Source organism: Hippoglossus stenolepis, chromosome 23 (genome assembly GCF_022539355.2).
Source record: "Hippoglossus stenolepis isolate QCI-W04-F060 chromosome 23, HSTE1.2, whole genome shotgun sequence".
NCBI classification, from domain to species: Eukaryota; Metazoa; Chordata; class Actinopteri; order Pleuronectiformes; family Pleuronectidae; genus Hippoglossus; species Hippoglossus stenolepis.
This window is the reverse complement of record NC_061505.1, coordinates 15,522,069-15,549,809: the sequence shown is the minus strand read 5'-3', so window position 1 is coordinate 15,549,809 and position 27,741 is coordinate 15,522,069. Positions and strand designations below refer to the sequence as shown.

Genomic DNA, 27,741 nt, shown 5'->3' with positions numbered 1-27,741 from the left:
AGGCTGCATGTTGCCCACAAGACACTTTGATCAGGCCTGTCTGACAATTCACAAAAACAGAAACTCAGAAATAAACTTTCACCCTGTGGTTGTTTGCCACCTTCAACCTGTGCAGTTTATTTCTGCATACATTTAGTTTTTCTGGACTCATATGAGGTCACCCTGACCTTTGACCACTGAAATCTAATCTGTTCATCTTCAACATCTTCAAGTGACAACTGCTCAAAATGTGAGGAAATGATCGAACCACAGACTTGAAATATCATGTTCAAGAGGCCAAAACATGTTTTATAAGTTAACCACCACCAACTGAAATCTAATCAGTTCATCTGTGAGTCTATGGCTGTGTTCCAAATCCCTCACTAATCACTGTATAGTGCACTATATGCTGAGTTCGCCATTTTTTAGTGGTGTCCAAATGTTTACTGATTTTTGTATACCCTATGTAATGGACTCATTGTTTCCCACAATGCATCATGAAAAGTAGTTTACAACCATTGGTCACTAACCAAACAATATATACCATCATGCATTGCACTCGTGATGGAGAGACGAGAGGAGCGAGGGCAATAGGAACAGCCCGACCTGTCGTTCTAATGTAAATAGAAGCAGAGCAACTTTAATTCCACATTTAAAGATGATCATCCAACATGTTTTTTTACAATAAAGCTGCAAAATAAACATTTCAAATTTAATTTGGGATTTTCCACGTTGTTGTTGTTCTACATTTTATTCCTGTGGCAATGATGTAATTTTTCGATGGAGAAAAAATGCACGGATTAGTGTCTGAAAGCTTTTTTGTTCTTTTCCGATGAGCTCACTATATAGTGCTCTATATAGCAGTCACTTTTTGTTTTTGCATATTTGTGTTTTATTTGTACTCTGTATTTTAATCTTCCCCTTCCTTGTGTGTCCCTCACCTCAGTTTAGTTACGTCCATGTTGTGCCATTTCCTGTTTTATTGTGACCTTCACTTCCTGTTCCCCCCATGTGTCATTGTTGGTCACTTCAATCTTGTGATTGTGTGCACCTGACCTCATGTGTTTCACCTGGGTTCAGTTATTCTGTCTGTGTCAGGTCGTCTCTTCACTTTGGTTCTGTTCAGTCCAGCTCCTGTGTCTCTGTTTTGAGTTTCAGCTCTTGGATCACCTGAGTTCTCTTACCAGCCTTCTGAGTGTGAGCAATTCAATTTGTTATTTTTCCCTGCACTTCTGGTTTTGTTCTGTTTCTTTGGCAGCATTTGTGTTCAGTTATACAACAAACGTGACATTATAATAACATTATATAATGTGACAAAATAATTCAAATGAGTCAACATGATAACTCTTGTTTCCATTGTTCTGGCTGCTTTGCATTGTAAATCCTCTCTGGCAGGAGTTCTTTGTATTCACTCATCTCCCTCAGGGTTATTTGATGTCATCAAACTCTGTATTATATCTGTCCTGGGTCTATGAATGTGTTTCAGGGTGGACCTCAGGTAATCAAATCATCCTTGAAGTCAATATTTGTGTTGGATGTACCAAAATTCCCTGAAAGTGTTTGTGATATATCACATTCACAAGAACATGAACTGAAATGTCACCGTGACCTTAACATTTTACCTTCAATCACCAACATCGTTTCAGTTCATCTCTGAGTCCAAATGAAGCTTTGTACAGAATTTGACATGTGTTCATAAAAATGGGGCAGACAAACAACCTGAAAACCTCCACCTAGGTTTTTCTGCATCAAAGGAAAAATACACATTAAACATTAGACCAACATGTCTTTCAGTGTGGTCACTTCTGGCTGAATATGTCTGTCAGGTCATGGTCAAGACCTGTCAGACTGTCCAGAAGAGAAAAGTAATGAGTTCAATATTAAGGACAAGCTAGCTTGGGGGGTTGTTCTCCAGAGGCTGGTGTAGTATTTTCATAAATCAGGGGCCACAATTTACACAGAGGGGCCAATGATATATCAAACATCCATGTCCAATTCCTGATTCAGTAAGATGCACATTTAAAGATTCAGTGTGTAGAATTTGGTGAGATGTGGTGGTGCAGTTGCATATTGCAGCTGAGTTCCTCTCACAGCTCGCTCCCCTTCCAGACCCACTCCTGATGTAAATATAAAGTATTTAAATATAAGGGGCTCATTTAAGGGGGAAAGAAGTCCACAATTTTTAGTTCAAGCACATTGTGTTCTTCCAAAAAACCTGGAAAATAGTTATTAGTTCATTTAGACAACTGACAGGATATTACCTCAGGAAACATGCAGCTGAACTGGGTGAGTTGTGTGATGCAACAATATGATCGATATTTAAATACCCATATATTAGTCTTCACTATACCTGACATTCATGGTCTCAATAGCTGCTTCTTTCTGATATCTCTGTCCCAGCTACTATAATGGGGGAAGGTTCCTGATGCTCACAGAGGAATCAGGGCTCCTCCTTGGTTTTCACATCATGGACCATAGAAAGAATTCATAAAATGTTGTTGTGGGTCCAGGAATTTTTTCACTTTCTTTAAGATTGCGAGATGAGAGTGTTTGATAACATTTTTGATGATTTCTCAGGAAATAATTTATGTATCTTGACTGAAAAAGAAATCAAGCATGATTGGTGCAACTTGGTTGAATTTAAGGGGACTGTTGGGCCTTGGTGGAGTTATGCACTTTACTCAGTGGCACTGTAGTTTGATTATAGGGCCTAAAATTCCCACCAAGCTTATGTTTTAAAGCTGTGTTATGTTTGCAAGACATCCACAGTGAGCAAGAAGCGAATCAGAGATTTGTTGGTGGTAAAATCCGCGAGTGCATCTGCAGGACTGTTTACTCCCTTTGTCTGTGTCTCTGTTTGGCCTTTTTAGACCTTCTCTTGTCTCAAACTCTGAGGCTGTGTTAGAGCTGTGCTGAACCGGGATGGAGGAGAACAACATGTTCCTCTGAACTACCCCCTGACCCCAACCATCCTGAGACTGAGACAGACTCCTGCAGTACACCAGCCAATCCACTGGTCAGTTACACTTTCTGAAAAAGTGAAAGTAAAATTCATTAAATACCCTGAAATCAATGAATTTATTTTTAATTGTAAAAGATACTTCCTGTAAGTGGCTACACTGAAAAAAATAACTCATTGGGTGAACTCAATTCAATTGTATCTCCAACTCAATTTAATAAAATCCCTGCAATATAATTTCTTCTCATTGGTCCAACTAATTTCTCTCACATAAAGCTAAAATAACATTATCACATTAACTAGTTGATTAGTTAAGTTGATTTACATAAAACCAACTTATCTTTTTTAAAGGCAGCTAAAGTAAAATATCGACATAGATGATGTGAAATTGATTTTAGTTAGTCCAACACAAAATTATATAATTGGAAATTAATCAGGTAATATTGCTTTTCATCTGATCCCCGTTTAGACGCATGAGACAAACCTTGTTTGAGTTTTTTTTTATTTAAAATGCTCAGAAACTGGCATAGTAAAAACCAACCAACATTGAAAACTGTTTTGTTTGTTTTACAACAAATATCAAGAAACAAACTGATCAGGAAATAAAAGCAACACAATCCTGACAGTAATCCTGAATTCAACATCCATACAAATACATATATTTTTATTCTTATAATATATTAACTTTTACTTGAATACACTTTTCTTTAATGCTAAACCTTTTGAAGTGCACTGGAAACAAATGGTAATCTTAACAGCTCTGTAGCAGAGTGACTTGCAGCATTAAGAGGCCAAGAAAACTACAGTGTTCTCCTAATATTCAACATGACATCCATACAGCCATAAAGAAGCCAATTTACAGAGTAATGTCTCCCCTTGGGTCCATGCATCTAGCAATATTGATCACAATTGTTCAGAAATAGCCATTCACCAGTTTGACTCTCATGCCCAGCTCTGTAGCTGGTGAAAAATAAATGCCTAGCAATCCCCCAGTCCCCAAAACAACAAGGCAATAAACTTGTTGGTCTGTAAATGAAAACATTTACAGTCCAACAGAATCCGGTTTTAACTCATTATAACTCATTAAAGCAGTAATTTAAATGTAGCTTCTAATCTGTAACAGAGTGACTGGCAGCATTAAGAGGTCATTCACAACTAATGAAAACTACAGTAAAATCGTGTTTATGTCCATTTGGCCTGAGTTGAGAGTCATGAAGGTGACAAGGCAGCAGTACAAAAGTGGTGTAGAGCAGAGACAAAGTCACATAGATGGAAAGGGGAAGTTACGTGGACAGAATTTCCATATGTGAACATACTTCTCCCAGCTCATGGAAATCCAGTCATTAAAAATATCATACCCAGGAAAACATCTCTGAGGTCGCAGAACTTTGTCGGCTGTGTTTCCCGCTCATGCAAACAACTTTATTTTCAGCTGCTGTATCTTTGCATTGAGCTTGTGCCAATTCAAATTCATTTCTGAATAAACTGGAAAGTGTACTTGAGGTTGTCTGGAAAGCTCAGATCAAAGCATTAATGAGCCCAAACAGCATGATGAACCCCATTATCACCCTTCCTAAGTTGTCCATGACTTTGATGCCTTCAATCACGATTCCCACGTCCTCTGGCTCCACATCTCCATCTCTTCAGATAGTGTATATCCACATGATTGCGAGTGCAATGTCCCTCTCTGCACCCTCAGTGGCAGAGGCCTAAACAACCCAAATACAAAACACGTTTTAAGTACAATGCTGAACAACGCATAAGAAAATTACAAACAACAATATAAAGTAGAATTCTTACATGAACTGCAGTTTCATAGAAGGAAGTTCATCAGTTTTCGGGTCAAAATCTATGGAAGCCCATTTCAACGTGACGAAGAAAAATAAAAATCCTGTATCTCATTATTCTGACTTAGTATCTGATAATAATGAGATACTAAGTCATAATGATGACACAGAGCGCTGCGGTGTGAACAACCGTGACACGTTGTGCGGACATTATGCGGCGGTGTGTGGCTATATAGACTCATAATTCCTCTACATATGACACATTTGACTGCTAAATGCCACGTGGCTTAAGACTAAAGACTAGTGAATTTATAGACCTGGGCAAGTCACCACTGTAACTCACTTAAACCTTTAGTGAGTTACAGTCCTGTCACTCTGCAGAAAGGCGGACATTACTGAAGCTGTAGATTGCCATCAATTCAGTTTGACTAAAACTGACCAAAAGTTGCCCTGGATTAGGATTTTGGCGGCTGTGCGCATATTTCAGTCCAATATTAGCAGAATGCACATTATTTGACAGCAGAAACATTAAATATATTTACTCACCAAGGTTAGTCTTCCACCTGCGGCAGTGACTCTGACATGACTCCAAAGCAGACTGAGAGAATGGCATGAAGAAAATCAGGAGAATCAACCACTAGAGGCGGTCCCCAATTAAACTCATTTATTTGCATTCATAGATGCGTGGTGAAACAATAAAAATATTTTTAATATTACATCTGAAAATATTTATGTACACTATTTAAATGGTTATATATAATAATAAAGTAGCGATATTTTATACATGTTACAGTTCGTACTCAAACCACATGAAACCAAAGCTTGTGTGTAAAAACCTAGTCATCAGAGACATGGCAAACTCTCAGATGGAGAAAATTACTCAAGGCCTGCGCTGGGCCTCAACGTGCTCTGCATCTGAGGCGGCTCCTTTACGGGCTTCAGGAAGGTAAGAGAGGGAGGGTTAACTGTTCTACATATAAACTGTGCTTTTAGGAGGGGAGTACATTCCTGTAAAGGCGTGTGGAAGAAACAGCACACATATCTAGATCATGAGTACACTAATACTTCCAAAAACATGTAGAAAGTCTTTCTATTTGATATGTGCACATAAAGCAAGATTCTATGTGTTAGTGATAATCAGTAAAACTATCCCAGGGATATTCAGCAACTGAGTGTTGTACCTCCATGAGTTGAGAAGCTCTGTGAAGGCTCAATGTTTCTAATCACTGTAAACCAGATTTTGTGTGAAGTTGTTTAACTTCTGTTTCATTATAAAGTTGCTTAGTTTCATGGATTTGACTGTTGATGTCAGAGACAATTATTTAAAATTTACATGGAAGCAGAGGCCTAGGGAGGGACTGTCTGTGACCTACATTTATAATGCAACTTTAAAAGCATTTTTCTTGCACTAATGCTTCCACATCTTTAAGCTCTGCTCCCTCAGTTTATATTTCAGGGTTTTCAGTTATAAATGTATTTTCAAACTCAGACCAAAGTAACCGGTTTACAGATCTTCTCACACCACAGTAAGGCTTCTTTCACTGTTGACTTTATATAAAGTGTTAACAGTGATGGCAAAGTCTTGAGCTACCCTCTGGTGGCTGACTGGAAACCTGAGCCAGCCTGCCCCCTCAATGTGAAGTGGAGTGAAATGGAAAAAGCTAAAAGTAACAGTTGACCTAAAGAAACTTTAAGTGGAGATGTATCGTCCATGTTTATATACAGTTCATAGTTTTTACAGACTGGAGTAAAACTTGTCATGGTGAGTAAACTGTAAACTAACACTAACTATATTACATTTGGAATGTCCACTTTTAAAATCTCAAATTTGTTAAAATAATAGAATTGCAACGCTTGCTTTACAAGCTTTCAGCCTGGATTATAGATCTATTCCAATGTGGCTTTGCTGCATGTGCATATCAGCCTGTCCAGCACTGTTTTCTGTGGTACAGAAATTTCTTCTACCTCTTGGAGTCCATCCTGTTGTCAGCTGTCACTGCTGTGCGACTGGTTTCTTTGCTGTGGAGTGGGCCAAATAGAATTCATGGCACTTGGCGAACCTGGTTCTTCAGTGGGCCCTGTGAAAGAGCAAGTTAACTGGCTTTCCATTTTCTGTAGCGCCAGCTAAACGTATCTTTGTTGTTCGACCAAAAACCAGCAAGGGCTCATTTATTGGGGATTTAGATTTGAATCTGTAGTTTGAACGTTTTTCTGTGTCAAGTTAAACTTCATATTTCAGAAGTTGGCGTGATGCTAAGAAGCGTCTACTTTGTAGAGAAGAGGGTCTGTGTTTTTGACTTGGTGTATATAAGCGATAACAGATTTCTTTATGTCAATCAAAATCGTTTGAGCTTTTTCCATGTAATTCCACTTAAAGGCGCTCCATATGTCTTTTCTTTCTGATTCTGCTACTTCAGCTCTAAAATTGTCAGAGAGTTTCCTGTTGGATTCACGTCACAGAACAGACTTGGGTGGGTCATTTGTTTTCACAGTTTTCTTGACAAAGTGCTTTGATGGATCATGGATGGATGCTGAACATTATCTGTTCAGTCAACTCATTCTTGGAAGAAAGTATTCCTCTAAAAGGTCTCAGAATCTTTGGTCTAACCCCAGTTATTTTATCTGCATTAGTATATTTGTGGTGACTTTCCAGCTTTAAATAAGCTAACACTAAATTAGAAGGATGACTATCTTGCTTGACAACTATTGAGGTATTGGAATTTTTATGTAAATATTGAATGTATTGAGGTTTTCAGAAAACTTAGTTCGATTAAAGGGCTTAAAGGCGGAGGATGTCACACCTTATTTAAAGCCCTATGAGACAAATTGTGATTTGTGAATATGGGCTATACAAATAAATTTGATTGATTGAAGAGAAGGAGTTTTACAGAGTCAGAAGTGAATTCGCACTGTGATTAAGATCCATATAAAACCTATTACATTTAGAGATATGTTAACTAACAAAAGTGATTTAACTATTGAGTTAAGCGGTTTCTCGATGCCCCATCAGGGACAAAAACAGTACTAGACTTTTCCAAGAATTAAGTAATGCTAAGCAGCAAGACAAAAGAAGGCCCAGTGACTGTAGAAGTGACTCAGCTTGACAGTAGTGACTCAAACAGATTGACCACTAAGATTACAAACTAACCGTGCTATTGAAGGAGAACTGACAGCACAAGTGTCCTCATGACCAAACATCTCACCCACATGGCAAAACCTTTGACAGTGTGGCACCTGTCACGGACCCCTGCCCACCTGCAATCCGTCCTCACCTCCATCATCTGGGACCAGGGGCATTTGCAGCAACTGTATACAACCAGGCCAAGGTGGTGGCCCTCACTGTTTTTGGCCAAGCTGGACATTGGGCCATCGGCTGTCTGCAGAGAGAGACAGCCAGGGAAACAGGGTGCGGTCACTGAAGAGGGCAGCCAGTGGCTTTGCGTGACAGATGAGATCCACCAGCACAAGCCAGCCACTCTAAAACAGCCGGCCGTGGGGAGTGCAACATCGTCCCAGCCACCACCAAGAAAGTGTCTAGCACATCTCATGGAAACGTGCCACTTGGTCTCATGTCGATCAATGAGTCCCCTCTTGAAATGCCTCGACTCAGGCCCAAGTGAATGTAGTAGAGGCATGGATAGACAAGCACTCCCCAATGTCTGAATCCAGCCACTTAGATCCCTCCTTTCCAAGCAGCCTTTGGAGATCTCTGCAGCTAATGGCACAGACTCCTCTCCATTGGCTGGGTGACGTTGAACTTCAGGTCTGTAGTAGGAATTGGACATGTCAACATACAAATCACCACTGTTAATCAGCAGGAACATCCTGAACTGTCCTCTGTTGGGCCAGAATTTCTTCAAGTAATTTTGATAGATGGGATCAAGATACAAGTTGTAGGTTTAGAAGATGAGATTATTTTTGCTCCAGCTGATCGAGGGTGATCAGAGGCTATCTAAATAATTAGTAAGATTCAGCTGTTCTGGAATTTCTATTCTTTATAATTATTAGTACCAACTGAGGGCAGGAGATGGTTGATTTTATTTCTAATGGTTAAATTTTATCATTAAAGAAAGGTCACTAAAGATGTTGCTATTCAGGGTTGAGGAATGCTAGGTTCGGTGGGGTGTGACTCTCTGTCAGCCTGGCTACAGTGCTGAAGAGAAACCTGAGGTTATTTTTATTTTCTTCTATTAGTGTGGGTAGTAGGCAGCTCTTACTTTGTGGAGGCCTTCTTATATCCACCCCATACCTCTTTCAGGCAGTGATTTTCCAGCAGTAGCCACTTCGCCTCTAGTTTTCTTGGCCCTTGTTTTAATTAATTTGTGTTGGAAATTACAGGAGCTAATTTACTATGTTTTACCACGTTTCTTTTAGGCGCTGGAGTCTAATGTTAATCGTAACTGACACACAGAGCTATAAACAAGATGGTCAATCTCAGTGGAGCTAGGGTTTTAAAGAATTTGTTGGTTATATTGAAGGATAATACAGGGTTAAATGGTGGAATTATTTCCCTTAAGTTGCTTCTGGCACTATCAGGTAGACATCTAGAAGGAGTTTTTATTAGTGGCATGTATTCCCAGTAATGAAATTGAAGGTTATTAAATTATGATCTGTAAATCGGATTATGTTGAAGTAGTATTAGATATTTCAATTTTGACACCGCATGATAAATTAAGGCCAAATGTGTAGATTTACAACAATGAGTAGGTTGGTGCTTACACTGGCTGAAACCAATTGAGTCTAGTACTGAAATAAAATCTACGCTAAGGCTATCATTGTGTATCAACATGAGATATCAAAGTCACCAACAATAATAACTTTGTCTGATTTAGGACTAGGTTGATAAAAACTCAGAATTCGTTTAAGGTTCAGGAATAAATAGCAGAACACGGTAAACCCTTCTGTAAATATAAGTTGGCTGTTCAGTATTTCCTGGATAGGTGTGGAGACTAAGAACAAGACTTTCAAATGAGTTGCTTAGATTTAGGTTTAGGATTAATTGATAGAGCTGAGTTAAAGGCGCTGTAGCCTCACCTCCTCGGCAAAGTCTAAGGGTTTGGTGTATTTACATGACTGGGGGTAGATTAATTTAGGCTGACATATTCAGGACGCAGCCAGGTCTCAGTGAGGGACAATGATCAATATTGTGATCTGGTTGGATTCATTAACTAAAATGGCCTTTGATGATAATGATCTTATGTTTAAAAGACCACATTTAAAAGTCTTTTGTTTCTTGAGCTGTTACCCAGAGGTTGTGTTAATTTGTATTAGATTTTTGTACTTGAATTCTCCTCTATTTATTTTGTTTGATGAACATAATTTAATGGGACGTGAACAGACACAATCTCTATAGGGTTGTGGTTGTGCCCGGCTGATCCAGAGGAGCGCAGAGAGAGTGTGTAGCACTGCAGCTCTGCATGCAAATTTAACTCTGGGTTGTCATTTATAGACTGAGTAATATTCCTAGATAGAAGGCTGCTCCATCCCAGAGTGGGATGAGCGCCGTCTCTCTAACAGAATGAGTTTCCTCCAAAAGTTTGCCAACTGTCTACCAAGCCCACACAAACACACAGGACACCCACCTAAATCCTCTCTGGCAGGAGTTCTTTGTATTCACTAATCTCCCTCATAGTTGTTGATGTCATCAAACTCTGTATTACATCTATCCTAGGTCTATAGATATGTTTCAGGGATGATATTTGAAACTTACTGATTTCAGAATGATTGCTTTCACAGCCAGGTCATTCCAGGTCCAGAGGAGTCCTGCAGCTTCACTTCAAGAAGGAAGAAAGAGAAGGTCTGTCTCCCTCCGCCCCTCTCTCTCCTCACCACTTTCACCCACCTCTCCGCCCTTCCCACCATTTCCTCCTCTCACCCAACCGGTGGGGCAGATGTTGCCCACACTCAGTCTGGTTCTAGGTTTCTTTCCAGTTAATGGGGAGTTTTCTCTCACAGTAAATCAGTGCTCATTGTAGGAGCTGTTGGGACTTAGCTACAATGTTATAAGGTCTCAGTCTTCCTTTACCTTAAAGTGCCAGAGATAATATATAGCTAATTTAGTGTATATTTAGCATCGCTCATATCACAACATACATTATCTGAGCTCTTTACATAGTAAGGGACATGTTGTGATTGATACAATACAAATAAAATAATTTTAATTGAATTAGAAATAGAACTGTGAGATAGGAGCGTTTTGCAACAATTCAGTTAATTTCACAGGGAATAATTCATGGATCTTGATGAAAAATATCAGACATGTTTAGGGGACTGATGTTATGGATATTTACTGCAATTTGGTGCAGTTTGAATTAAGTTGTGGGGACAGATGGGCCTTGAGTGGAGGTTTGCCTCTACTGAGTGTCATTGTAGTGTTCACAAGCTGGACAGAGTGGCCATCCCTCGGCCTTTGACCTCTGCATCTTGCAGGGCCAATGTTGTTCCCTTGCTCAGGTGCATCTTGAGACTAACCTCTGCAGCCCTCCTGCCCCTCTCTGGCTTGGCCCTTTTATTATGCTATGGGGCTTTTTGACCTGGTTGGTACTGAAATACCGTGCATTTGTAAGTTAATACATTTATCAAATACCGAAAACTGTGGGATCTGCTCAATCTCTTTTACGAGGTGTCTAAAAGAGTTACCCCTTACATATAAATATTTTAGAGATAATCTAGATCACAACAGATGATATCAGTTACATTAACCTTGGTTCTCTGAGTGAAGACTATCTCTCCCACTCTCAGGCCTCTCAGAGACATGTGTCAGTCAGAGCTATCAATGGATTTCAAGCCAACACAGGTGTTTTATGGGTGAACTGCAGGGGCATGGCCAGGCAAGCTGGTGTATATAAAAGAAATATCCTTGTGAGAGCAGGGGATCATTCCCATACATATAGAATATGTAATGAAGTGGAGGGAGTGAATCTCTTTATCAGAAGAACCAACACACAATATAACCAGGTGTTCCATTTTATTTTGTGTTTCTATTACCTCAGGTGTTTTCTAGCCAGGCAGTGGCATTATTGTTACATAAATTTTTATTATCCATTACCAAAGTAATCCAACATTATCATTGAAATTTTAATGGTTTAAATAAATAGCCTAAAAATACTGCCCCTTTAAAATATGATCAATCAATGCTACCGTAATGGTTGGTTGTCCACTGTGACCTAATGTCACAGTTTACCAAGAGAAATTGTCCATTAAAAGTTATAATTAGCTAGTCATGTTTGGAGATATATGAGGAATTTGGTAACACGTAGCGACCTCTGCTGGTCACTATTTCAGTACATATATTTAATGAAGCTACTAATGTGTGCTGCTCAAGGTATTTTAAGTCAAGAAAATAGAAGGACATGTAAATCATTTTATTTTATGTTGCATGTATATATTTATTGATGCATTTATTAATTTACACATTTTTGTCTAATTTTAGCACCCAATCAGCCAAAAATAACTGCTGATATCCCTATCCACAAATCTCATTCCTAAGGAGGGAATTAGTGAAGGAGTCTGAAACCAGACAAGTCAAATTGTTCGAAAGTGTCAGTTTGTCTTGAGGAACCATCACAGAGTAGATTAATGAAGTGATAACATTCAAGTACATCACAAGACATTTCTAGATTCTCTCACTGTAAAGAACATAATGGAGCAAGACAAACATCAAATATTCATTAATGCATTAATGTTATAAGAATCACTATTGAGACAATAACTGTGCTTTTACTAATGTAAGGATGTGTTCTCTCTCTTTCACTCAAGGAAGCACCATCCACGCATGTAGCAGACAAATAGTTTTCTTTTTTCGCAGGAAGTCGCCTCCAGATTTCCTCCCTTCTCCAAATCTACCCAACACCACATTGACTTTCGCCAGGCTTCAAGTCTGTTGCCAACCTGATACCAGGAGCTGAATGATGAATTCTCCCGTCGGACCAGTAAATCTGAGGATCTCTGCTGCAAACCGATCCATGCAAATTGATATACACTGGTTTCCAAATTCCCGTATCTTGCTACTCTGTCAGCGTCGTTCCTCCCAGTGACCAGATCTGTATGGTATTCTCTGCAGTGCCTCTGGGCCTCAGACCAATTCTTTGCTGTATTCACCCAGCACAAAGTCAGATCCTCTAATGTTCCTGCAGTTAAGTTTGAGAACAAGAGGGTTGTTGAGATCACACAATAGTTTTCAAATCACTTCTTGCCACATTATGTTGTATAGTAAAGATCAATATAAAGCACATCATTACCATTGTAGCAGACAAATGGATTCTGTTTATTGCAGTTAAAATCATGCCATTTTTTATTTTGCTTCATGTTCACACAGAGCTGATTGGCTTCTTTATAGTTTGGGTCAGGAGACTGCCAGTTCCTATATTCAGCTCCACTCTGGTTGAACCCATCTGACCACTTCCAGTCAATATGACTGTACAGGCCAATCCAAACCTCAGAGCTGTAACCAGCGGCGGAAACTGTGTTCTTAAGTTTCTTCCATTTTCTTAGTGTTGTCAATAGCCAGCCAGGTCTGTGTACGTCTCTGCAGTAGCTCTGAGCTTCAGTCAAGTCTTTGCATCAGACACAAAAGTGGTACTGATGGAGAGGCATGTGGAAAGGTAGAGGCACCTGAGATGAAACCAGTTATTTTGTTATGTGAGACTCAAATTAATCTCTATATTCAGATTTCCTGTGGGTCATCCATACAAACAGTGAAAATTCTTTGACCACAGAGACACAAAGACACCAGTAAAGATCCCTTCCATCCTGATGCTGCTCTGTGGACTGTCTGTGCCAGTATTACACCACTGTACCTAACCAACTAGTTCTAGTGCAGCTTTAGGAAATGTAACTTTTGGCTCATATCTTCTGCTGAAATGGTCAAATTGTTCTGTTGAACTCTTTATGCAAAGGCAAGATGCAAACAACATCTAGTTCATCCAGTCTGTAGATCGGATGAAATAGGATGATAATAATAATAATAATAATATTATTATTATTATAATGCTATCATCTCTGCATTATTTTCATTATAACAGCTATTCTGACAATGGTTCCTGGTCTCTCTCTCTCTCTCTCTCTCTCTCTCTCTCTCTCTCTCTCTCTCTCTCTCTCTCTCCTCTCTCTCTCTCTCTCTCTCTCTCTCTCTCTCTATTGCATATCCTCGAACAACCACCTGGATATTGAAGCCTGCCTTCAGGTATCAGTGTTCCTTCTTTACAACATGGATGTGTTCATGGAACACAATTTGCACCACATGTCTCAGATTAGTCCTTCTAGGCTGACACCAACTCAGCCCCAGCATGTTGTGTGTTTCCTAGTCTCAACCAACACTTGATAACTCTTCTTTTCCAGTGTTCTGGCTGCTTTGCATTGTAAATCCTCTCTGGCAGGAGTTCTTTATGTCCTCATCTCCTCAGGGTTGTTGATGTTGTTGTGCCATAATGCATCAAACGTGATGCCATAAAGATGGTGTGCCTTTTCAGCATTCAATACGTTAGTTATCAAAATAAAAAATATTAAATATTAATATTATGTTATTAATATTAAATAATAACTTAATTGATTAAAAGTTACCTCGAGAACTTATAACAGGAAAGGAAATGTAACCAATTTATTGATTAGTCTCATAAAGGTTCTAACTACAAATTTGGAACTCTGATTAACAATTAAATTAATAACTATAGCAATTACCCTTATAGATAGTTAGCTAAGTTGAAGAGATGTAGGGTTCTTGACAGTGTAGAGGTTGCTTGAAATTCACTTATGCAACATTAATGGAAAAACATTTTGTGAAAGAAAAACATTTATTATATAGATATAATAAAGTATAAAAACACAAATTACTAGCAATTCTAATTGCTAAACAAAGATAGGTATGTGTGTGTCTGTAGAGTACTTTTAACCCACCCTAATGGAATGTTACGACCTGTAGAGGCAATAGAGGTGAAGAGAGTTGTCGTGTGTGTCTGTGTGTGCCAAATTAGACAAAGTTACTAGATTGGATGCAAGACTGTGAAGAGCATAACAGACTAACATTACTTTCCTCAACATGCCCAAATATCCACAACACCACAAATCAAACTTATAAACCTCACACAGAATCAGACCGACAGTCTTGCTTAGCCTAGTATAATTGTAAGCCCAGTTGTGTTATGATCCATTGGAAAGGAAAAAGGAAGTTGCTATGCAGTTGGCAGTTTTTGTAGCCGTCTTGCTGGTTCCTGTTGAGTTGTGTAGCTCAGTTGCTGGACGTTTTCTGTGGGACATCAGTCGCTGTGAAGGATTGAAATTAGAGGCTTGGAGGTTCATGGTGAGATGGGCTGGGCTACACCTTTGTGTGCTCCTCGAAGGGATTGGATAGTGTCGTGTTCTTTTTTCCTTAGGTAAAGAGGGTAAGTCGGTCTGGTTCAAAAAAGTATTTATTAGAAGCAATGAACAGCTACTACATAGCTATGGGCACTCAACGTACAGCCCCAAACCGCCTAATACCGCCAGGGAGAGTCAAAGTCGCCCCAGGCAGATGACAGGTGCAATATTTATATTAATAATGGGTAGAACTTCATTGGGAGGAGTCACGTGGCTAGTGCACAGGCTGGTCCCAGCCTCTAGGCACTGGAATTCGCCAGTGATGAGGAGCCGCTCCCCAGTTTCGTCCCTCAACCCAGCAGTAGCTAGGAAATCTTACATTCTGACAGTGTTTGGTTTGGTGACTTAAAGTAAGCCTTGAATCAGCTGACAGCTTGCTGAGCTTTCAGTATAGCAAGCGCATTTTCTAGACAAGACAAAACGCCTTTCCTATCTATCCTTCAGACCCTAGTGGCAGCTGTGAATTCTTTCTAAGGGTATGGCTCTGATTTTTTGAAAACAGTGCATTCATGTATGTGATGTTTGAATAAAGTAATGGAGTTATGCTGTAATATAGTAAGTTAGAGTATGAGAACAAGTTAAGTACAGTGTAATGTATGCACACAGATGTACAGTCTTCTCAAACGGGCATTATCAGACAGGTGCAAGGCCCCAGACTGCGATGTAGCTAGCACACACACACAACAATCAACTTCAAGATTAAAACCGTATGGCTACTGTCAGTCACTATGTGGAAGGCCTTTGTTTTCCCATATTCAGCCCCCAGAGCTGCCTGCCCCACCCCTGTCCAACATACATTTGTTTGATTCAGTTTCATTGCCATCTTCACAGACACATACTCAAAAGAAAACATAGATTTTAGTCATAACAATGGGAGAAGATGTGAGCTAGAAGGGCTCAACAGCCTTCCCTCCTGTAGAAGTTATGGGGAAGAGGCAGAAGAGGCTCGACCGCCTTCTCTCCTTGGAGGGTATAGAGAATGAGAGTTGGATAAACCTGGCTTATATTATTGGTGACCTCACAGGTCATGGGGTCCAGAGTGACAATGGGAGTTGAAGCCTGTGTCCCCTGGGGGGTTCTGCACCTCTGATGCCCCACAGAGACAGGTTCCTTGCTCTGGTTTGGCTGGCCCTGGGGGCCTTTGAGACTTGGAAGACATGCAGCTTCCAGGCTTTGATGGCACATGTAAGTGAAGGTGGTTTCACACTGAGACATGGCCCAACAATGTCATCAAACTCTGTATTATATCTGTCCTGGGTCTATGAGGTATGTTTCAGGGTGGATTTTGGAAACTTGCTGATTTCAGAATGTCTGCTTTCACAGCAGGGTCATTCAGGTCAGAGAGTCCTGCAGCTTCACTTCAAGAACGGGGAGAAAAAAACACAAGTTTACAGTGATACTAGCTTTGTGAAGAAGTAGCAGGTCTTTTATTACCTTTGTTGAGAACCTCTAGTCTCAGGCTGCATGTTGCCCACAAGACACTTTGATCAGGCCTGTCTGACAATTCCACAAAAACAGAAACTCAGAAATAGACTTTCCCTGTAGTTATTAACCCACCTTCAACCTATGCAATTTATTTCTGCATCCATTTAAGTTTTCTGGACACATATGAGAGTCACCCTGACCTTTGACCACTGAAATCTAATCTGTTCATCTTCAACATCTTCAAGTGACAACTGCTCAAAATGCAGGGAAGTAATCCAGACCACAGACTTGAAATATCATATTCAGAGGGGGCAAACATGTTTTACTAGGTTAACCACCACCAACTGAAATCTAATCAGTTCATCTGTGAGTCTATGGCTGTGTTCAAATCCCTCACTAATCACTGTGTGTGCACTATGCTGAGTTAGCCATTTTAGTGGTGTCAGAAATATTTCACAGATTTTCTCTTTTAATGTATTGGACTCATTTATTTCCACAGTCATCATGAAAGTATTGTACAGCCATTGGTCACTAACCAAACAATATATCCCATCATACATTGCACTCGTGGTGAAGAGACGGGAGGAGACGAGGAGGCAGCTGCAGATGACCCGACCTGTCGTTTCTAATGTAAATAGAAAACTAGGCGGCGCATCACAACAAAGTGTGGGAAACAAGTTTATTTCCATTTAAAGGCAGTCATCCAACATGTTTTTTTTTTTTGGCCAAGCTGCAAAATAAACATTTTCAAAATTTAATTTGGGATTTTCCACGTTGTTGTTGTTGTACATTTTCTATTCCTGTAGCAGTAGTCATAATTTTTCGATACGAAAAATGCCCGGATTAGTGTCTGAAGCTTTTTTGTCTTTTCCATTAGGCTCACTACATGAGTACTCTATGTAGCAGTCACTTTTGTTTTTGCATATTTGTGTTTTTGGATTTGGCCTCTGTATTTGAATCTCCCCTTCCTTGTGTGTCCCTACTTTCTCAGTTTAATTCACGTCCATATTTATCCATTTTATATTTTATTGTGACCTTCACTTCCCTGCTTCCCCCATGTGTGTGTCATTGTTGGTCCCTTCAATCCGCGATTTGTGCCTGACCTCCTGTGTTTCACCACAGGTTCCAAGTTATTCTGTCTGTATCAAGTCGTCCCCTCTTCATGGTTTCTGTTCAGTCCCAGCTCCTGCTGTCTCTGTCTTTTTGGAAGTTTCAGCTCTTGGATCACCTGAGTTCTCTTACCAGCCTTAAAATTGTAGTAATTAAATTTGTTGATTAAGTGTTTTCCACCATTTTGTTTATTTCTGTTTCTTTGGCAGCATTTGTGTCAGTTATACAACAAACGTGACATTATAATAACATTATATAATGTGACAAAATAATTCAAAAGGAGTCAACACTTGATAACTCTTGTTCCATTGTTCGCTGCTTTGCATTGCAAATCCTCTCTGGCAGGAGTTCTTTGTATTCACTCATCTCCCTCAGAGTTGTTGAGTGTCATCATCTGTATTATATCATCCTGGGTCTATGAATGTGTTTCAGAATTGGACCTCAGGTAATCAAATCATCCTTGAAGTGAATATTTGTGTTGGATGCCAACAAGAATTCCCTGAAAGTGTTTTGTGATTCATTCACAAGAACAGCAGAGTCCACCGTGACCTTGACATTTTACCTTCAGTCCCACCAACATCGTTTCAGTTCATCTCTGAGTCCAAATGAAGCTTACAATGCAGAATTTGACATGTGTTCCTTAAAATGGAGCAGACAAACAGCATAAACCTCCCACCTAGGTTTTCTGCATCAAAGGAAAAATACACATTAAACATTAGACCAACATGTCTTTCAAATTGTAGTCACTTCCTGGCTGAATATGTCTGACAGGTCTGTGAGTCAGAACCTGTCAGACCTCCAGAAAGAGAAAATAATGAAGTTCAATATTAAGGACAAGCCCCAGCTTGGGGTTGTTCTCAGGAGGCTGGTGTAGTATTTACTAAATCAGGGAGTGCAATTTTACACAGAGGGGCCAATGATATATCAAGCATCCATGTCCAATTTCTGGTTTCAATGTGTGCTATGCATTTTTAAAGAGTCAGTCTGCAGGATTTGGTAGAGATGTGGTGGTGCAGTTGCATATTGGCTGAAGTTCCCTCACAGCTCGCTCCCCTTCAAACCCGCTCCTGATGCATAAATTTAAGTATTTAAATATAAGGGAGGCTCATTTGGGGGAAAGAAGTCCACAATTTTTACGTTAGATGAAACACTAGATTTAAAACATCAGTAGGATTATTTCATATTCATTTTCTGCCAATCGATCCTTTCTGCAAAATCTTACACACATTTATGTTTACTTTTAGCTCCATAGCTTTGAACACACACCATTAAATAAGTTTGCTCATTCAAACCACATTGTGTTCTTCCAAGAAACCTGGAGAAATAAAAAAGTTATTAGTTTATTTAGACTGACAGGACATTACCTCAGGAAACATGCGGCTGAACTGGGTGAGTTTGTGTGATGCAACAATGATTGATATTTAAATTCCCATCTGTAGTCTTCACTATACCCTGACATTCATAGTCTCAATAGCTGCTTCTTTCTGATATCTCTGTCCCAGCTACTATAATGGGGAAAGTTTCTGATACTCCACAGAGGAATCAGGGCTCCTCAGCAATTTTCACATCATGGACCATGAAAGGAATTCATAAAATGTTGTTGTGGGTCCAGAGATTTTTCACTTTCTTTAAGATTGCGAGATGAGAGTGTTTGATAACATTTTTGATGATTTCTCAGGAAATAATTTATGTATCTTGACTGAAAAGAAATCAAGGCATGATTGAGTGCAACTTGGTTGAATTTAAAGGGGACTGTTGGGCTGTGGTGATTATACTTTACTCAGTGGCACTGTAGTTTGATTATAGGGCCTAAATTTCCACAAACATGTTTTAGCTGTATTATGTTTCGACATCCGGTGAGCAAAAGCGAATCGGAGATTTGTTGGGTAGTAAAATCCAGCGAGTGCATCTGCAGGACTGTTTACTCCCTTTGTCTGTGTCTCTGTTTGGCCTTTTTGGACCTTCTCTTGTCTCAAACTCTGAGGGCTGTATTAGAGCTGTGCTGAACCCGGGATGGAGAGAACAACATGTTCTCTGAACTGGCCCCAACCATCCTGGGACTAGGACAGACTCCTGCAGTACACCAGCCAATCCACTGTTACACTTTCTGAAAAGTGAAAGTAAAATTCATTAAATACCTAGAGAATCAATTAATTTATTTTAATTTATAAAAGATACTTCCCCTGTAAGTGGCTACACTCCAAATAACTCATTGGGTGAACTCAGATTCCAATTTGGCTCAACTCAATTTAATAAAATCCCTGCAATATAATTTCTTCTCATTGGTCCAACTAATTTCTACTCACATAAAGCTAAATTACATTAGTTGATTAGTTAAGTATATTTACATAACACCAGCTTATCTTTTTTAAAGGCAGCTAAAATGAAAATATCTTACATAGATGATGTTAAATTGATTTTAGATTAGTCAACACAAAATTATATAATTGGAAATTAAAAAAGAGTAATGTACTTTTCATCTGATCCCCGTTTAGACGCATGAGACAAACCTTATTTGGTTTTTTTATTTTAAAGCTCAGAAACTAGCATAGTAAAACCAACCAATAACATTGAATACTTTTTGTTTGTTCACCACATACAGCAAATATCAAGAAACAAACTGATCAGGAAATAAAAGCAACACGAATCCTGACAGTAATCCTCGTTCAACATCAATACAAATACATATATATTTATACTTATAATATATTAACTTTACTTAGACCACACTTTTCTTTAATGCCATGTTTCAGTGCACAAAACAAATAGTAATCTGCTCAGCTCTGTGAGTGACTTTGGCGATGAGGCCAAGAAAACTACAGAGTTCTCCTATTCAACATGACATCCATACAGCCATAAAGCCAATTTACAAAGAAACATCTCCCTTAGGTCCATACATCTAGCAATGTGAAATCACAATTATTCAAATAGCCATTCACCAGTTTGGCTCTAAATATGACTCTGTAGCTGGTAGAAAAATAAATGCTAACCCAATCCCCAAGTCCCCAAAACAGCAAGGCAATAAACATTGGTCTGTAAATAAAACATTTACAGTCCAGCAGAATCCAGTTTTAACTCATTATAACTCCATTAGAGCAGTAATTTAAATATGACTTCTAATCTGTAACAGAGTGACTGGCAGCATTAAAGAAGTCATTCTACCTTCAATGAAAACACAGTAAATCGTGTTTATGTCATTTGGCCTGAGTTGAGAGTCATGAAGGTGACAAGAGCAGCAGTACAAAAGTGGTGTAGGCAGAGTCAAAGTCACATGAATGGAAAGGGAAGTTATGTGGACAGAATTTCCATGTGTCAACATACTTCTCCCAGCTCATGGAAATCCAGTCATTAAAAGGCCGGACCCAGGAAGCATGCAAGTGCAGAACTTTATGGCTGTAACCGCTCCCATACAAACAACTTTATTTTCAGCTGCTGTATCTTACCGTGAGCTTGTACCAATTCAAATTCATTTCTGAATAAACTGGAAAGTGTAGCAGGAGGTTCTAGACTCAGATCAAAGCATTAATGAGCCCAAACAGCGCAGTGAACCCATTATCACCCTTCCTAAGTTGTCCATGACACAGTGCCTTAATCCACGTTCCCAAATCCTCTGGCTCCACATCTCCATCTCTTCAGATAGTGGATATCACATGATTACAGAGTGCAATGTCCCTCTCTGCACCCTCAGTGGCGGAGGCCTAAGAGCAACCCAAATACAAAACACTTTTTAAGTACAATGCTGAACAGCATATTAGAAAATTACAAACATACAAATATAAAGTGATTACCATGAACTGCAGTTTCGCAGAAATTCATCAATTGTGAGTCCAAAATCTGTGAGCCATTTCAGCGTAGTGAAGAAAATAGAAACTCCAGTATCTCATTATTGCCAGCTTAGTATCTGATAATAATGAGATACTAAGTCATAATGATGACACAGAGCTGCTGCCGGTGAGAACAGCTGACAACCGTGACACGTTGTACGGGCGTTATGCGGCTTGGTGTGTGGCTATATGAGCTCACTTAATTCCTAAACACATTGTAGCTTTAAAAATGCCCGTGCTTAAGACTAAAGACTAGTGGTTATAGACCTGGGCAAGTCACCCTCATAACTCACTTAAACCTTTATTGAGTTACAGTCACTGTCCTCTGCCTGCAGCGAGGAAAGGCGGACATTACTGGCAGGCTAGCCAGATTTGCCCGCCAATTCTGGTTGACTAAAACTGAGCAAAGATTGCCTGGATTAAGTTTTGTGGCTGTTCTGCCGCATATTTCGGTCAATATTACGGAATGCACATTATTTGACAGCAGGAAACATTAAATATATTTACTCACCAAGGTTTGGTCTTCCACCTGCGGCAGTGACTCTGGCTTGCAGCTCAAATCAGACTGAGAAAATGGCCGCCAAAGAAAATCAGGAGAATCAACCACTAGGGGCGGTCCCCCAATTAAACTCATTTATTTTGCGTTCATGAATGTGATGAGTGAAACAATTAAAATATTTTGTGTTACAACTGAAAAATATTTATGTACACTATTTAAATGGATATATTATAATAAAGCCAACGATATTTTATATATGTATTTGCAGTTCATACTCAAACACGCAAACAAAAGCTTGTGTGTAAAAACCCTGGTCATCAGGGCATGGCAGCTCTCGGATGGAGAAAGGGCTCGAGCCTGCAGCCTGCTGGGCCTCCAACGTGCTACTGTAACATCTGTAAGAGACGTTCCTTCCCCACGAGGCTTCAGGGAAGGTAAGAGAGGGAGGGGTTAACTGTTCTACATATAAACTGTGCTTTTAGGAGAGTACATTCATAAAGACGTGTGGAAGAAGCAACCTACATATCTAGATCATGAGTACACACTAATACTCCCAAAAACATGTAGAAAGTCTTTCTGTTGATATGTTGCACATAAAAACAAGATTCTGTGTTAGTGATAATCAGTAAAACTATCCCAGGGATATTCCAGCAACTGAGTGTTGTACCTCCATAAGGTTGAGAGCTCTGTGTGAGAGCTCAATGTTTCCTAATCTCTATAAACAGATTTTGTGTGTGAAGTTGTTTAACTTCCTGTTTCATTATAAAGTTGTAGTTTCATGGACTTGACTGTTGATGTCAGAGACAATTATTTAAAAAATGTACATGGAAGCAGAGGCCAAGGGAGGACTGTCTGTGACCTACATTTCCCATAATGCAACTTAAAAGCATTTTTCTTTGCACCTGATAACTTCCACCTCCTTTTAAACTCTACTCCCTCAGTTTATAATTCAGGGTTTCAGTTATAAATAAGTGGTTTTCAAACTCAGGCCAAAGTAACCGGTTTACAGATCTTCTCACACCCACACAATGAAAACTGTTTTCACTGATGACTTTATATGAGTGTTAACGTGAAGCCAAGAGTCTTGACTGCCCCCTGGTGGCTGACTGAAGTACAGGCCATACACACTGCCCCCTCAATGTTAGTGGAGTGAAATGGAAAAAGCTAAAATGACTTGATTGACATTAAGAAACTTGTACTGTAAGGGAAAAGGGGGAACAATGTGACAATAAAATTATTAAATTCAATATGTTTTTTAGATGTTATTAATCACTGCAATCGAAATCTATGTGTCCTTGGATGCCAATCTTTTTTTTCTCCTAATGCCAATCTTTTAATTAAAAAAACCCCCACACTGCTCAAGCCAATCAGAATCGAGCAGCCGCTGAATCAGAAAGTTGCTGTGTGCCTGAGAAATAGCTCGCTACCTCCTGCTAAAGGCAAAAATGAACACATTTTTAAAAAGAAACAGACAAGCAGACAACCAGACTAAAGATGACTCAGCTGCAAAACTGCCACAACAATGGAATACCACCTTGGCATCTAAAACTCGGAGGAATGAAATCTCTTCTTCCATTTGCCACCACATACCTCTGCGAGTCTGGCTTTTCTACATTGCAGGTATTGAAAACAAAGCACAGAGCATATCTACAAGTGGAGAATGACATTCGTCTGACAGCCATAAAACCTAGGATAGATAAAGTGTGTAGGAGCCACCAAGCCCACCCCTCCCACTAGTGAGGGACCAGGTATACACACAGAGACAAACATACTTGTATGACAAGCACTGTTTATAACGGGAGAGAGATACTGAATGTAAAGAATAACAAAATAGAAAAACTAGAATATATATGTATATATAAATGTGTTTATGGTTAATATTACTGGACAGAAATGACAAGGAATGTTTGTAACATATGACAAATTATTAATTATTTAAAAAATAAGGGAAATATATTAAGAAGCTGTATGTTTAATTTTGGATATTTGGAAGTTTGGGAGCCCCTGGCATAGACCATGAGGTCCAGCTGGTAGACCTGTAGCTATGCTAACGGGTAGAGGCACATACATCTAGACAATACTGTCAATAACAGGATTTACTTGAGCTGTATTAAAATAAGATCCTATATGTCAGGTCATAGTGTATGTATGCAAATACATTCCTCAGATATTTCATCCACTGCCTGCCTTAAATTAATACAATCCACGACATGATAATGATAATAATAATGTCCCATTGTTTCTCTCAGGATTGTGTCATGTATATGTGAAGCCATTTCACACAATCAGCAAATGGTTGTGATCACTTTTAAACCCCAGACGGTCTTTTATTTGTGAGCTGATATAGAGAAAATATTCTTTCTTTCAGACTGTGTGCCAGTGTTGCATGGTTGTCTGCTATAAGAAACGTTAGTCTCCTTCATTCTGTTTTAATACTGCCGTGTGTGTGTGTGTGTGTGTGCGTGTGTGTGTGTGTGTGTGTTGTACATGCAGTGTGCATTACTGTTTTCGGAATGATGGGGTAAATGGGGCTGCAACTGCATACATTGCAACTGCAGTCTATGGTCTTACCCCTAGGGGTCAGCAGAGTCAAATAGAAAGCTGCTAGAGACTGTCTCCTAAAGCATTGAACTTAATCAGTGTCAATTTATGGGATGAACGTGAGTCTACTTCTTTAGACATTATTCAGAAATCATTTAAAAACCTGTGGTTATTTGTTGCCCCTTTGCAAACCTGTGAGTGAGAAAACAAAGGATTTGTTTGTAAAGTGTAAATAACAGTTTTAATGATGAGGGTCAAACTCTTCTACAGGATGCATTGTTGGAGACTTCTAGACTTCAATAGTCTCAATAGTTGGTCAAAAGAATTCACTGGAGATGGTCAGAGTTCAATGAAGTAGAGTTTATTTTTCTTTATATTTATATACAAAATATAAAGATACAAACAATATCATTTTTCTCGTTTATCTCTGGAGGCATCTCACTATGCAGATAGTTCTGATCGTATCTGACCAAGACTGGTCTCTGCCTCCACCCCTGTGCAGGTGGTGAGTGAATGAATGTCTGTTTGTCTTGCTCACACCGTGGATCCAATGATACCTCTGTGACAGGGAAGTTTGAAATGTTTATCTATTAATGTTGTGATCACCTCTAATTCCATCCAATATGTAGATCAGATGAAAACAAGGATGAAAAGAGAAGAAAAATAAATGATGATGAAGATGATTATTATTATTAATAATAATAATATTATTAATATTATTATTATAATGCTATCATCTCTGCATTATTTTGATTATAACAACCAGTCTGACAACAGTTCCTGGTCTCTCTCTCTCTCTCTCTCTCTCTCTCTCTCTCTCTCCCTCTTCCCCCTCTCTGTGTCTTTGAGGAGGGATTGCCTCAAAATGCGGGATATTTTTAAATGATATTGCGTCTCCTCTCTATGATGGCCGGCGACGAAAGTTTCAAATAGTAATGTAAAGATATATGAAGGTCAGCAGCTCTTAAAGTCCCAGAATTCAAATATAGAGCTTGTCCCCTTACAACTCTGCTGTACTACTTAGTCTGCAACTATGATTTTACAAAATACCAGCTAACATTCATTGCAGTACAATCAAATCTTGACCGTATCTTTGCCTCTTGTTTTTCTCAAGTATCAGAAAAGCTAAGCTTCACTTCAAGAAGAGGAGAGAAAGAAGGTCTGTCTCCTCCGCCCCTCTCTCTCCTCTTTTCCACCCACCTCTCCGCCTTCCACTCATTCTCTCTCTCCTCCATCCAAACTTGTCGAGGCAGATGCTGCCCACACTGGGGTCTGCCTCAGAGGCTCTTCCAGTTAATGAGGGAGCTTTTTCCACAGCCGCCAGTGCTGCCTCATAGTGGGAGCTGGGTTTAGCCAATGCTATATGTCCTTAGTCTTCCATGTAAAGTGCCAAGAGATATTATATGTCTAATTTAATTATATTTCAGAGTCAGCCTCTGCTATCACAAACATACACATTCGAGGCTCACATAGTGAGGACACAAGTTGTGATTTCCGATGCAACACAAATAAAAGAAATTGAATTGAATTTGAAATATAATGCGTGATAGGCGCTTGGTAATAATTCAGTTCATTTCTGAGGGAAATGATTCATGGATCTTGATGAAAATATCAGACATGTTTAGGGACTGATATTTATGAATGTGCAATTTGGGTGCAGTTTTTAGTTAAATTTATGGGACAGATAGGCCCCTGGTGGAGGTTTGCGCCTACTGAGTGTCATTGTAGTGTCTACAAGCTGACAGAGTGGCCATCCTGTTTTACTTTGACCTCCTGCATCTTTGCAGGCCAATATTTGCTTCCTTTGCTCTGTGTTGTATCTTGAAGATTAACTCTGCAGCCCTCCTGCCTCTCTGGCTTGGCCTTTGAGTACTGTGGGCTTTGACCTGCTGGTATGAAAATAGTGCACTTGTAAATTGTGCACTTGTCAAATATCAAGCTTCAGGGATGTATCGTCTCTTTTGCAAGGCAACCAAAAGAGCTGCCTCTACATATGGAAATGTTTCAGAGATAATCCCTTGATACAACAGAGATGCCCTAAGCCACGCCAGCATCCTTGGTCTTCTGGGAGTTTGAAGAGACTATCTCTCCCACTCTAAGGCCTCTCAGAGAGCATGTGTCAATCAAACTAATAATGGATTTCACGCTAACACAGGTGTTTTATAGGTGAACTGCAGGATTTGGCTGGGCAAGCGGGTGTATATAAAAGAGAAATGTCTACACAATTCCTGAGAGAGCAGGGGATCATTCCCCATACATATAGAATATGGGTGTAAGAGATGAGAGGTATTCTTCACTCAGAGAACTAACACTACAATATAACCAAGTGTTCCACACTTTATGTTTCTGTAATTTCAGGTGCTTCTCGAATGAGCAGTGAAACATTATTGTTATACTGATTTTATCGTATTCATTACCAGCAATCCAACATTACTACTTTAATTTTAATGATAAATAGATGAATAAATAGCCTAAAAGCCTGCCCTTGCAAAGATGATGATTAATACTGCCGTGGCTTAATTGATTTGGTTCACTAAGACCTCTCATGTCACGGTTTACCAAGAAGGAAATGTCCACAAAAGTTGGTACTAGCTGGCCGCGTTTGGAGATATGAGGAATTTGGTAAACACGAGCGACTCCTGCTGGTCACTATTTCAACATATATTTAATGAAGCTTACTTATGTGTGTTGACTGCTGTATTTTTAAGTCAAAAAGAAAATAGAAGAACATATAAGCCATTTATTTATATAGCAAAGGGGCATATATTTATTATTTACTTATTAATTTACACATTTTTGTCGATTCACTTTAATCTTACCAATCAATTTTCATAAGACAGGGCTCAAAAAACCAAAACCAGTGAATTGTAAGTTCTTTTTTGTAATTGCTTTTAACTACAAAAAAATGCTGAGAGCTAAGAGCTGAAACTTGTCTTATGGGCGAATGAAAGGAGTCTGAAACCAGACAGAGTCAAAATGTTCCGTGCGTCAGCTTGTCTCGAAGAACCATCACAGAGCAGACTAATGACGTGATAAGATACAAGCATATCACAAGACATTTCAGTCTTCATCAAAGAAAACAATATATTAACAAAACATCATCCAAATATTCACAATGCATTAATGTTATAAGAATCACTATTGAGACAATAACTGCTCTTTCTAATGCTGCATGTGTCTTCTCTTCACTCAAGGAAGCACTATCCACGTACGCTGTAGCAGATAAATGGTTTTCTTCACAGGAAAATAAATCTCCAGTTTCCT

General features: G+C 39.3%; 1 protein-coding gene and 1 long non-coding RNA gene across 2 annotated transcripts in view; one reads left to right on the top strand and one right to left on the bottom strand.

Moving 5' to 3' along the window:
- The window catches only part of LOC118102230, a 60,921-nt gene that overhangs the window by 4,815 nt on the left and 28,365 nt on the right, over positions 1–27,741 (bottom strand). The gene's annotated exons all lie outside the window — the stretch shown is intronic.
- Positions 997–22,334, top strand: LOC118102242. The gene is made up of 3 exons (XR_004694633.2): positions 997–1,176; positions 2,850–2,995; positions 22,205–22,334. It is a non-coding gene; the product is annotated as an uncharacterized LOC118102242 (long non-coding RNA).